The 11144-nt window shown below is 37.4% G+C and overlaps 1 non-coding gene across 1 annotated transcript; it reads left to right on the forward strand.

Annotated features, from left to right (window-relative positions):
• Positions 1-4817: 4817 nt before the first annotated feature.
• LOC148564785 (small nucleolar RNA R71) lies at positions 4818-4925 on the forward strand. The gene has a single exon (XR_015884007.1). It is a non-coding gene; the product is annotated as a small nucleolar RNA R71 (small nucleolar RNA).
• Positions 4926-11144: the final 6219 nt, after the last annotated feature.

Genomic DNA, 11144 nt, shown 5'->3' on the forward strand with positions numbered 1-11144 from the left:
TTTGCTCAGGTCCCTCAATTTCAGCCAGAAAATACCTGAAATCACAAAAAAACACACAAACTCATAGTAAAGTCCAGAAATGTGATTTTTAATTAAAAACTAATAAAATATACTAAAAACTATGTAAAAACAATGCCAAAAAGCGTATAAATTATCCGCTCATCACAACACCAAACTTAAATTGTTGCTTGTCCCCAAGCAACTGAAAATCAAATAGGATAAAAAGAAGAGAATATACTATAAATTCCAAAATATCAATGAAACGTAGCTCCAATTAGATGAGCGGGACTTGTAGCTTTTTTGCCTCTTGAATAGTTTTGGCATCTCACTTTATCCATTGAAGTTCAGAATGATTGGTATCTATAGGAACTCAGAGTTTAGATAGTGTTATTGATTCTCCTAGTTCAGTGCTACTTTATGAGTCTTGGCCGTGGCCCTAAGCACTTTGTTCCAGTATTACCACCGGATACATAAATGCCACAGACATATAACTGGGTGAACCTTTTCAGATTGTGACTCAGCTTTACTAAAGTCCCCAATTAGAGGTGTCCAGGGTTCTTAAGCACACTCTGCTTTTGCTTTGGACCTTGACTTTAACCGCTCAGTCTCAAGTTTTTACTTGACACCTTCACGCCACAAGCACATGGTTAGGGACAGCTTAGTTTAGCCGCTTAGGCCAGGATTTTATTCCCTTAGGCCCTCCTATCCACTGATGCTCAAAGCCTTGGATCCTTTTTATTTACCCTTGCCTTTTGGTTTTAAGAGCTTTTGGCTTTTTCTGCTTTCTTGTTCTTTTTCTCTTTTTTTTCGCAAGCTTTGTATTCACTGCTTTTTCTTGCTTCAAGAATCATTTTTATGATTTTTAAGATTATCAAATAACATGTCTCCTTGTCATCATTCTTTCAAGAGCCAACATATTTAACATTCTTATACATCAAATTCAAAAGACATATGCACTGTTCAAGCATTCATTCAGAAAACAAAAAGTATTGTCACCATATCAAAATAATGAAACTAGTTTCAAGGATGAATTCGAAACCATGTACTTCTTGTTCTTTTGTTTTTAAAACATTTTTCATTTAAGAGAGGTGATGGATTCATATTCACTACTTTAAGGCATAGACACTTAGATACTAATGATCATGTAATAAGACACAAACATAAATAAATATTTAACATAAAAAATGAAAAACAGAAAATTTAAGAACAAGGAATGAGTCCACCTTAGTGATGGTGGCGTTTCCTTCTTGAGGAACCAATGATGTCCTTGAGCTCTTCTATGTCTCTTCCTTGTCTTTGTTGCTCCTCCCTCATTGCTCTTTGATCTTCTCTAATTTCATGAAGGATGATGGAGTGCTCTTGATGTTCCACCCTTAGTTGTCCCATGTTTGAACTTAATTCTCCTAGGGAGGTGTTGATTTGCTCCTAAAAATTCTATGGAGGAAGGTGCATCCCTTGAGGCATCTCAGGGATTTCTTGGTGATGAGCTTCTTCATGCGTCCCTTGAGATCCATGAATAGGCTCTCTTGTTGGCTCTATCCTTTTCTTAGTGATGGGCTTGTCCTCATCAATGAGGATATCTCCCTCTATGTCAATCCCAGCCGAATTGCATAGATGGCAAATGAGGTGAGGAAAGGCTAACCTTGCTATAGTGGAGGACTTGTCAGCCACCTTGTAGAGTTCTTGAGGTATAATCTCATGAACCTCCACTTCCTCCCCAATCATGATACTGTGGATCATGATGGCCCGGTCTACAGTAACTTCAGACCGGTTGCTAGTGGGAATGATTGAGCGTTGAATAAACTCCAACCATCCTCTAGCTACAGGCTTAAGGTCCAGTCTTCTTAGTTGAACCGGTTTGCCTTTTGAGTCAATCTTCCATTGAGCTCCTTCCACACATATGTCCATGAGCTCTTGGTCCAACCATTGATCAAAGTTGACTCTTCTTGTGTAGGGGCGTGCGTTCTCTTCCATGATTGGCAAGTTGAACGCCAGCCTTACATTTTCCAGACCGAAATCTAAGTAGTTCCCCCAAACCATGGTGAGCCAAGGCTTTGGATTCGGGTTCACACTTTGATCATGGTTCCTAGTGATCCATGTGTTTGCATAGAACTCTTGAACCATTAGGATTCTGACTTGTTGAATCGGGTTGGTTAGGATTTCCCAGCCTCTTCTTTGGATCTCATGTCGGATCTCCGGATACTCATTTTTCTTGAATTTGAAAGGGACCTCGGGGATCACCTTCTTCTTGGCCACAACATCATAGAAGTGGTCTTGATGGACTTTGGAGATGAATCTCTCCATCTCCCATGACTCGAAGGTGGAAGCTTTTGTCTTTCCTTTCCCTTTTCTAGAGGTTTCTCCGGTCTTAGGTGCCATTGAAGAACTGAGGATTGATGGTTTAGAGGTTATAGAAACTCTCGTTGTAAGTATAGTTACTAAACCACGCAATCAACCTTTCTTACAAAAGTTATGGTTGTCGCAAGTAACAAACCCCTTAAAATTGATAACCGAGTATTTAAACCTCGGGACGTCTTCTCAAGGAACTGCAAGGAAGTATGTTCTTATTATTGGCTATAAAGGTTGTAATCGGGGTTTAGAAGGTGAGACGCAAGTGATTTAAATGACAAGTGAAGTAGATGGCACTTAAAGTAAATAAATACTCTAAAGTAAACTTCTAGCAAGATAAGAGAAATTGGAAGTCCAACTTAGTTATCTCTCTCAACAATAATGAAAATTGAATCTAAATTCCACTTAGTTAACCTTTACTAAAGTAAAGGAAAGTCAAGGGACTAATTAGTTTGACCTTCGAATCCTATTTATTTCCTAAGAAAAAGTTGGGATTATTGAAGTTCAGTTCAATTAGCAAGATAACGATTATCAATTATGCTGAGTTTAATAATGTTGAGTTACTAATTTCTTAACCAAGACCAAAAGGGAAAATGTAAAATTGTTGGAATAAAAATATCCTTAGATAGAAAGCAATGGTAACACAAATTAAGGAGAAAGCAATCAATAACTGAAATACCTCAAATAATCATTAATTCAAATCATAACATGGAAAGGTTTCATAAGTCAAGTTGGCAACATTTATAGGTACGAATAAAAGCATTGAAGTAAATATTAAACCTGGATCGAGAGTCACTCTTACAAACTAAGAGAAGTCCTAAATCCTAATCCTAATCCTAAGAGAGAGAGGAGAGAACCTCTCTCAAACTAAATCTAAATCATGGAAAGTGAAAATTGGCGAGCTCTCCCTAGAATGGATGCATTCCCCCACTTTATAGCCTCCAATCTGTGCTTTCTGGGCCAAAAACTGGGTCAGAAACAGCCCAGAAATCGCCCCCTGTGATTTCTGTTACGTTCAGGTCGCGGAAAGGTGACGCGGCCGCGTCGTCCATGCGGCCGCGCGGATTGGGTGTTGGCCAGGTCACGCGTCCGCGTGACCCACGCGTTCGCGTCGCCTGGCGTCGGAGCAATGATAAACCCATATTTCATGAGTTCTTTTGTGCTTAATTTGAGTAATTTATACAATCCTTCACCTACTTATTCACATTAATTACATGATTTTACTTTCCCTTCCTTATTATGTCATATTGTGAAAAACATGTTTCCTAAGCTTTAAAACTAATTAATTTAATTACCTTTATTTCCATTCGATGCCGTGATTAGTGTGTTGAGTAGTTTCAGATTTTCTAAGGCAGAATGACTTAAAGGATGGAAAAGGAAACATACTAAAATGGAAGGAGAAAGCAAAACGGAGCTTTAAGGAAACTGGTATCCACGCGATCGCATGGACGACGCGATCGCGTGCCAAGCACGAATCAGCAACGACGCGGCCGCATGACTGACGCGACTGCGCGCCTTAAGCAGAACGCATATGACGCGGTCGCATGACTGACGCGACCGCGTGGCAAGGAAAAGCTCCAAATGACGCGACCGCGTGGCCCACGCGGACGCTTGACAGAGGCCACGTATCAGAATTTACATAACACGCCCCCAGCGAATTCTAAAACCATTTTTGGCCCAGATCCAAGTACAGACAGCATAGACCAGAGGTTATAAAGTGTGGGAATGCACCCATTCAAAGAGAGCTCGCATATTTTGCTTGGGAGAGTACTAGGAGGTGTTTCAGTGATTTTCTTACTAAGCTAGCCCACTTGTGCCTCCAAATTTCTTATGGAGGACCTTGTTTCACTCATGAAACTTAGAGTAGCCTTGGATAGATCAGAGACTAAATTTGCTAAGCTAGATGGATTCTGCTCAGAATTCTCTGTCTGTTGCTGAGTGGATGATGGAAAAGGTTTACTATTGTTAAACCTATTTCTTCCACCATTATTAAAGCCTTATTGAGGCTTTTGTTGATCCTTCCATGAGATATTTGGATGATTTCTCCATGAGGGATTATAGGTGTTTCCATAAGGTTCACCTATGTAATTCACCTCTGCTATTGCAGGGTTCTCAGGATCATAAGCTTCTTCCTCAGAAGATGCCTCTTGAGTACTGTTGGATGATTCCTTCAATCCATTCAGACTCTGAGAGATCATATTGACTTGCTGAGTCAATATTTTATTCTGAGCCAATATGGCATTCAGAGTATCAATTTCAAGAACTCCCTTCTTCTGAGGCGTACCATTACTTACAGGATTCCTCTCAGAAGTGTACATGAACTGGTTATTAGCAACCATGTCAATGAGTTCTTGAGCTTCTGCAGGCATTTTCTTTAGGTGAATGGATCCACCTACAGAATGATCCAGTGACATCTTGGAGAACTCAGACAGACCATAATAGAATATATCCAGAATGGTCCATTCTGAAAGCATGTCAGGAGGACACCTTTTGGTCATCTGCTTGTATCTTTCCCAAGCTTCATAGAGGGATTCACCATCTTTTTGCTTGAAGGTCTGAACATCCACTCTAAGCTTGCTCAGCTTTTGAGGAGGAAAGAACTTAGCCAAGAAGGCCGTGACCAGCTTATCCCAAGAGTTCAGGCTATCTTTAGGTTGTGAGTCCAACCATGTTCTAGCTCTGTCTCTTACAGCAAAAGGGAAAAGCATGAGCCTGTAGACTTCAGGATCTACTCCATTGGTCTTAACAGTCTCACAGATCTGCAGGAACTCAGTTAAAAACTGATAGGGATCTTCTGATGGAAGTCCATGGAATTTGCAGTTCTGTTGCATTAGAGCAACTAATTGAGGTTTCAGCTCAAAATTGTTTGCTCCAACGGTGGGGATTGAGATGCTTCTTCCATCAAACTTGGAAGTAGGTGTAGTATAATCACCAAGCATCCTCCTTGCATTATTGTTGTTAGGTGCGTCTGCCATCTCCTTTTCTTGTTCGAAAATTTCAGTAAGGTTGTCTCTGGATTATTGTAATTTAGCTTCTCTTAGTTTTCTCTTCAGAGTCCTTTCAGATTCTGGATCAGCTTTAATAAGAATGCCCTTTTCCTTATTCCTGCTCATATGAAAGAGAAGAGAACAAGAAAAGAAGAGGAATCCTCTATGTAACAGTAAAGAGGTTCCTTATTGTTAGTAGAAGAAGAAAGGGAATTAGAGTGAAGAAGAATGGATAATCCAAACACAAGGGTGAGGATAGGAGCAGAGATATGAGATGAAGAGAAGTGTTAGTAAGTAATTAAATAAATACAAGGAGATGAGAGAGAGAAGTTTTCGAAAATAATTTTTGAAAAGGAGTTGATGATTTTCGAAAATTAAAGGGAAAATAAAATTTAAATTTAAATTTAAAATAATTAATTAATTAAAAAGAATTTTTGAAAAAGAGGGAATTATTTTCGAAAATTAGATAGGGAAGAGTAGTTAAGTGGTTTTGAAAAAGATAAAAAACAAACAAAAAGTCAATTAGTTAGTTGAAAAATATTTGAAAATCAATTTTGAAAAGATAAGAAGATAAGAAGTTAGAAAAGATATTTTAAAATCAAATTTTTGAAGAAGATAAAATTTTGAAAAAGATATGATATAAAGGATATGATAAAAAGATATAATTAAAAAGATTTAATTTTTAAGATTAAAATTGATTACTTGACTAAGAAAAAACTAAAAGATAAGATTCTAGAATTTAAAGATTGAACCTTTCTTAACAAGAAAGTAACAAACTTCAAATTTTTGAACCAATCATATTACTTGTTAGTTAAGCTTCAAAAATTTTGAAATAAAATTAAGAAAAAAATTTTGAAAATAATTTTTTTGAAATTTTCAAAAATTATAAAAAAATGAAGAAGATTTTATTTTTGAAAAAGTTTTGAAAAAGATAAGATTTTTAAAATTGAAATTTTGATTTGACTCATAAGAAACAACTAGATTTTAAAAATTTTTTAAAAAGTCAATCCAAATTTTCGAAATTTTGAGATAAAAAAAGAAAAGATATTTTTTTTATTTTCGAATTTTTAATGATGAGAGAGAAAAATACAATTATGACCCAAAACATGAAAATTTTGGATCAAAACCAATGATGCATGCAAGAACACTATGAATGTCACGATGAACACCAAGAACACTTTGAAGATCATGATGAACATCAAGAACATATTTTTGAAAAATTTTTAATGCAAGGAAAACATGCAATACACCAAACTTAGAAATCTCTAATGCTTAGACACTATGAATGCAAAAATGCACATGAAAAATAAGAAAAGACACAAAACAAGAAAAAATCAAGATCAAACAAGAAGACTTACCAAGAACAACTTGAAGATCATGAAGAACACTATGAATGCATGAATTTTTGAAAAATAATTTTTTAGAAAATTAAAAAGATGCAATTGACACAAAACTTAAAACTTGACTCAAGACTCAAACAAGAAACACAAAAAATATTTTTGATTTTATGATTTTGTAAATTTTTTTTTGTATTTTTCGAGAATTAATTAGAAAAACGAAAAAGAAGAAAATATTTTTTTTTATTTTTTTCTAAAATAAGAATAATAAAATCAAAAAGGTTAAAATTAAAATAAAGTTACCTAATCTGAGCAACAAGATGAACCGTCAGTTGTCCAAACTCGAACAATCCCTGGCAACGGCGCCAAAAACTTGGTGTGCGAAATCGTGATCGTTCCTTCCTTGGTAACGGCGCTAAAAACTCAATACGCACGTTCATGTTCTTAATTCTGTTTCACAACTTCGTACAACTAACCAACAAGTGCACTGGGTCGTCCAAGTAATAAACCTTACGTGAGTAAGGGTCGATCCCATGGAGATTGTCGGCTTGAAGCAAGCTATGGTCACCTTGTAAATATCAGTTAGGCGGATTCAAATGTATTAAGAGATTATAGTGTACTAAAAGATAATTAAAATAGGATAGAGATATTTATGTAATTCACTGGTGAGGATTTCAGATAAGAGTATAGAGATGCTTTCGTTCCTCTGAACCTCTACTTTCCTGCTGTCTTCATCCAATCAGTCCTACTCTTTTCCATGGCAAGCTGTATGTAGGGCATCACCGTTGTCAATGGCTACTTCCCATCCTCTCTGTAAAAATGGTCCGATGCGCTATCACTGCATGGCTAATCATCTGGAGGTTCTCGATCATACTGGAATAGGATTCACCCTCCTTTTGCGTCTGTCACTACGCCCAGTACTCGCGAGTTTGAAGTTCGTCACAGCCATCCCTTCCCGGTTCCTACTCGGAATACCACAGACAAGGTTTAGACTTTCCGGATCTCAGGAATGGCCATCCATGGGTTCTAACTTATACCACGAAGATTCCAATATCTCGGACTCGGTCCTCTGTATTAGATATCCAAGAGATACTCATTCTAGCTTGTTTGCATGTAGAACGGAAGTGTTTGTCAGGCACGCGTTCATAGGTGAGAATGATGACGAGCGTCACATAATCATCACATTCATCATGTTCTTGGGTGCGAATGGATATCTTAGAATAGGAATAAGCTTGAATTGAATAGAAAAACAGTAGTACTTTGTATTAATTCATGAGGAACAGCAGAGCTCCCCACCTTAATCTATGGAGTGTAGAAACTCTACCGTTTGAAAATACATAAGTGATATTGGTCCAGGCATGGCCGAATGGCCAGCCCCCATGAAAGTCTAAGATAGCATAAAACTAATCAAATATGATCCGAAGATGTCAAATACAATAGTAAAAAGTCCTATTTATACTAGACTAGCTACTAGGGTTTACAGAAGTAAGTAATTGATGCAGAAATCCACTTCCGGGGCCCACTTGGTGTGTGCTTGGGCTGAGCATGAAGCTTTCACGTGGAGAGGTCAATTTTGGAGTTGAACGCCAATTTGTAACGTGTTTCTGGCGTTGAACTCCACTTTGCAACTTGTTTCTGGCGCTGAACGCTAGACTGCAACATGGAACTGGCGTTCAACGCCAGTTTGCATCGTCTAAACTCGGAAAAAGTATAAACTATTATATATTTCTGGAAAGCCCTGAATGTCTACTTTCCAACGCAATTGGAAGCGCGCCATTTGGAGTTCTGTAGCTCCAGAAAATCTACTTTGAGTGCAGGGAGGTCAGAATCCAACAGCATCTGCAGTCCTTCTTCAACCTCTGAATCTGATTTTTGCTCAGGTCCCTCAATTTCAACTAGAAAATACCTGAAATCACAGAAAAACACACAAACTCATAGTAAAGTCCAGAACTGTAATTTTTAATTTAAAACTAATACAAATATACTAAAAACTAACCAAATCATACTAAAAACTATGTAAAAATAATGCCAAAAAGCGTATAAATTATCCGCTCATCACCTTGTCACTTGCTTTAACTTGCTTGAAGGCTTTATGCAACTGGTGTGGGATCCCGGAGACCATTGGAATTACAAACACTGGTGGGAATTCCTGGATGAGTTCAAGCACAAGCCACCATAACAAGGAGCTCATCCAATGTCCAACTTAAGGACAATAACTAAAAGTGCTAGGTGGGAGACAACCCACCATGGTATAATCGTTCCTTTTTATTCTTAATCTTATTTTATTTTATTTTTATTAGTGTTCATTCATAATTTTTACATATTCACCTGCATTCTACATTTGCATATGCATATTGCATTAAAAAAAAGTGGCAGAGAGTTGCGTGGGAGCAATGCAAAAAGTGTGCCAATCGCACAAGCATCACCACGCGCACGCGTCCCTCACGTGTGCGCGTCATTTTGAACATTTAGCACTTCACGCATACGCGTCAATGACTCGCACGCGTGACCTAGGAAAATTGGCGTAAAGAGGTGTCAGGCCGAAAGTTGTGCTGACCTGGTGCGGGCACTGTGCCCAAGGCACAAATTCACCCACGCGTACGCGTCCCTGACGCGTGCGCGCCATTTTCAAATTCTAACCACTCACGCGTATGCGTCAATGACGCGCACGCGTCACATGTTATTTTGGCACACACCCCAAGACAAACAGAAAGTTGTGCGCGCGCAAGGATGCCTTCTCGTGAGTAGCACAAACACGGTCACGCGTACGCGTGACCGACGCCCACGCGTCACCTTCCAATTTTTTGCGACCCACGCGTACGCCTGGAGTACGTGTGCGCATCACTAGCGCAACACCACCAGATCCCTGCGCCGCCACTTTTCTTATCTTTTCTTTTCTAATCCTTATTTCTTTCTTCTTTCTTTCTCTTCTTTCTTCTTTATTATCCATTCTTTTTCTCCTTCTCTTCTCTCCTTTCTCCTTCTTTCCTCCTCCCTTCTTTCTTTCTTTTTTCTTCATCTCTTTAACTTCTCATCCTTCTTTTCTTTCATTCTATTTTACTTAATTTATCTGCATACTTTCATTCATTGCATTTTAATTTTGTGCATATTTTTATTTTCTTTTCTAAATTTATTATTTTTCCATTGGTGTTAAATTTTCTTATTTAACTGTTGCATCTTCTCTTGAATTATCCTGGTGCTTCATGACTTGTTTTATTCTGATTGGGCAGTATTATTTAAATCAATGCTAATCTTTTATGATACTTGTACTCCTCTTGCATTGATATAAACTTATACTGTCTTTCATTACCCACGCTCCTCCCATTTGTTGCAAATTTTGCACCACTGGTATGCCATGTGCTTCTATTGTTTTCTCACTTGCATGTTGTAGCTACCATGTAATTGAGACCCCCATTATTTGGCATTAACCCACCCATACTTTATTTATTTTCTTCTCTTTATTCTTGGGTTACTTTTCTTCTTTTTCCTCTTCTTTTAGGATGGCCACCGAGGAAGGGAAATGGAAAACCTTTACATAGGGAACAAACAAGTTCCATTTGCACAATCTTTGGAGAAAAGCATCAGTATAGCAACCCGTCCACTTGCACATCTCAGCATGCACCGAGGACGGTGCAATCTTTAAGTGTGGGGAGGTCGATACCGATCTCCATGGGTTAGTTATTTTCTTCCCAACACCAATGTCTTATTTTCTTTATTGGTTCATTGTTGCATTTACATGTTTGATTGCATATTTTCTTGATTTTGTGCATATTTTTCCACTGCTTGGTTAAAGTAATGAGTTTCTTTCCAAGACTTTATAGTATTTCACTAATTTAAATTAAAATTTTTGTGTTAAAACTTGTTTGAAGATTGTAAATTGGAACATAATTTATAGCTAAGAACACACAACCCGTGAGATTTGAGCTTAATTACATGGTTACACTATTTAACCATAATATTTTAATTTTTGTGTGTTTACTTCTCTATAATTATGATCTTTATTTTGTTCCAGTCTCTATGTCCATTATTTAGTGTATTTACATGCTTGCATATGATTGAGGCCATCATTTGATTTTGCTCACTTATCCCAGATAGCCTACCCTTCCATTTACCTTTGTTAGCCACTTTGAGCCTTTTTAATCCCCATTTATTCTATATTTTACCACATCACTAGCCTTAAGCAGAAAAACAAGTAATCACCCCAATTGAATCTTTGGTTAGCTTAAGATAGAGATTGTGTATCAACTAAGTGTGGGGAAACTGTGGGAACATGGGTTAATAAGGAAATGTGTTATGTTTTTACTTTGATAAAATATTGGGAATTTGGGTACCTACTCATGTGAGACCAGAAAAATTAAAAATCCATGTGCATTGATAAGTTATATTTATTTTTCTATTTAAGAAATAAAAAAATAAAAAAATAAAAAAAGAGAAAAAAGAAAAAAATCCGAAAAATATTCAATAAATAAGT

This window comes from Arachis ipaensis, chromosome B5, assembly GCF_059453495.1.
Source record: "Arachis ipaensis isolate K30076 ecotype BB chromosome B5, ASM5945349v1, whole genome shotgun sequence".
NCBI classification, from domain to species: domain Eukaryota; kingdom Viridiplantae; phylum Streptophyta; class Magnoliopsida; order Fabales; family Fabaceae; genus Arachis; species Arachis ipaensis.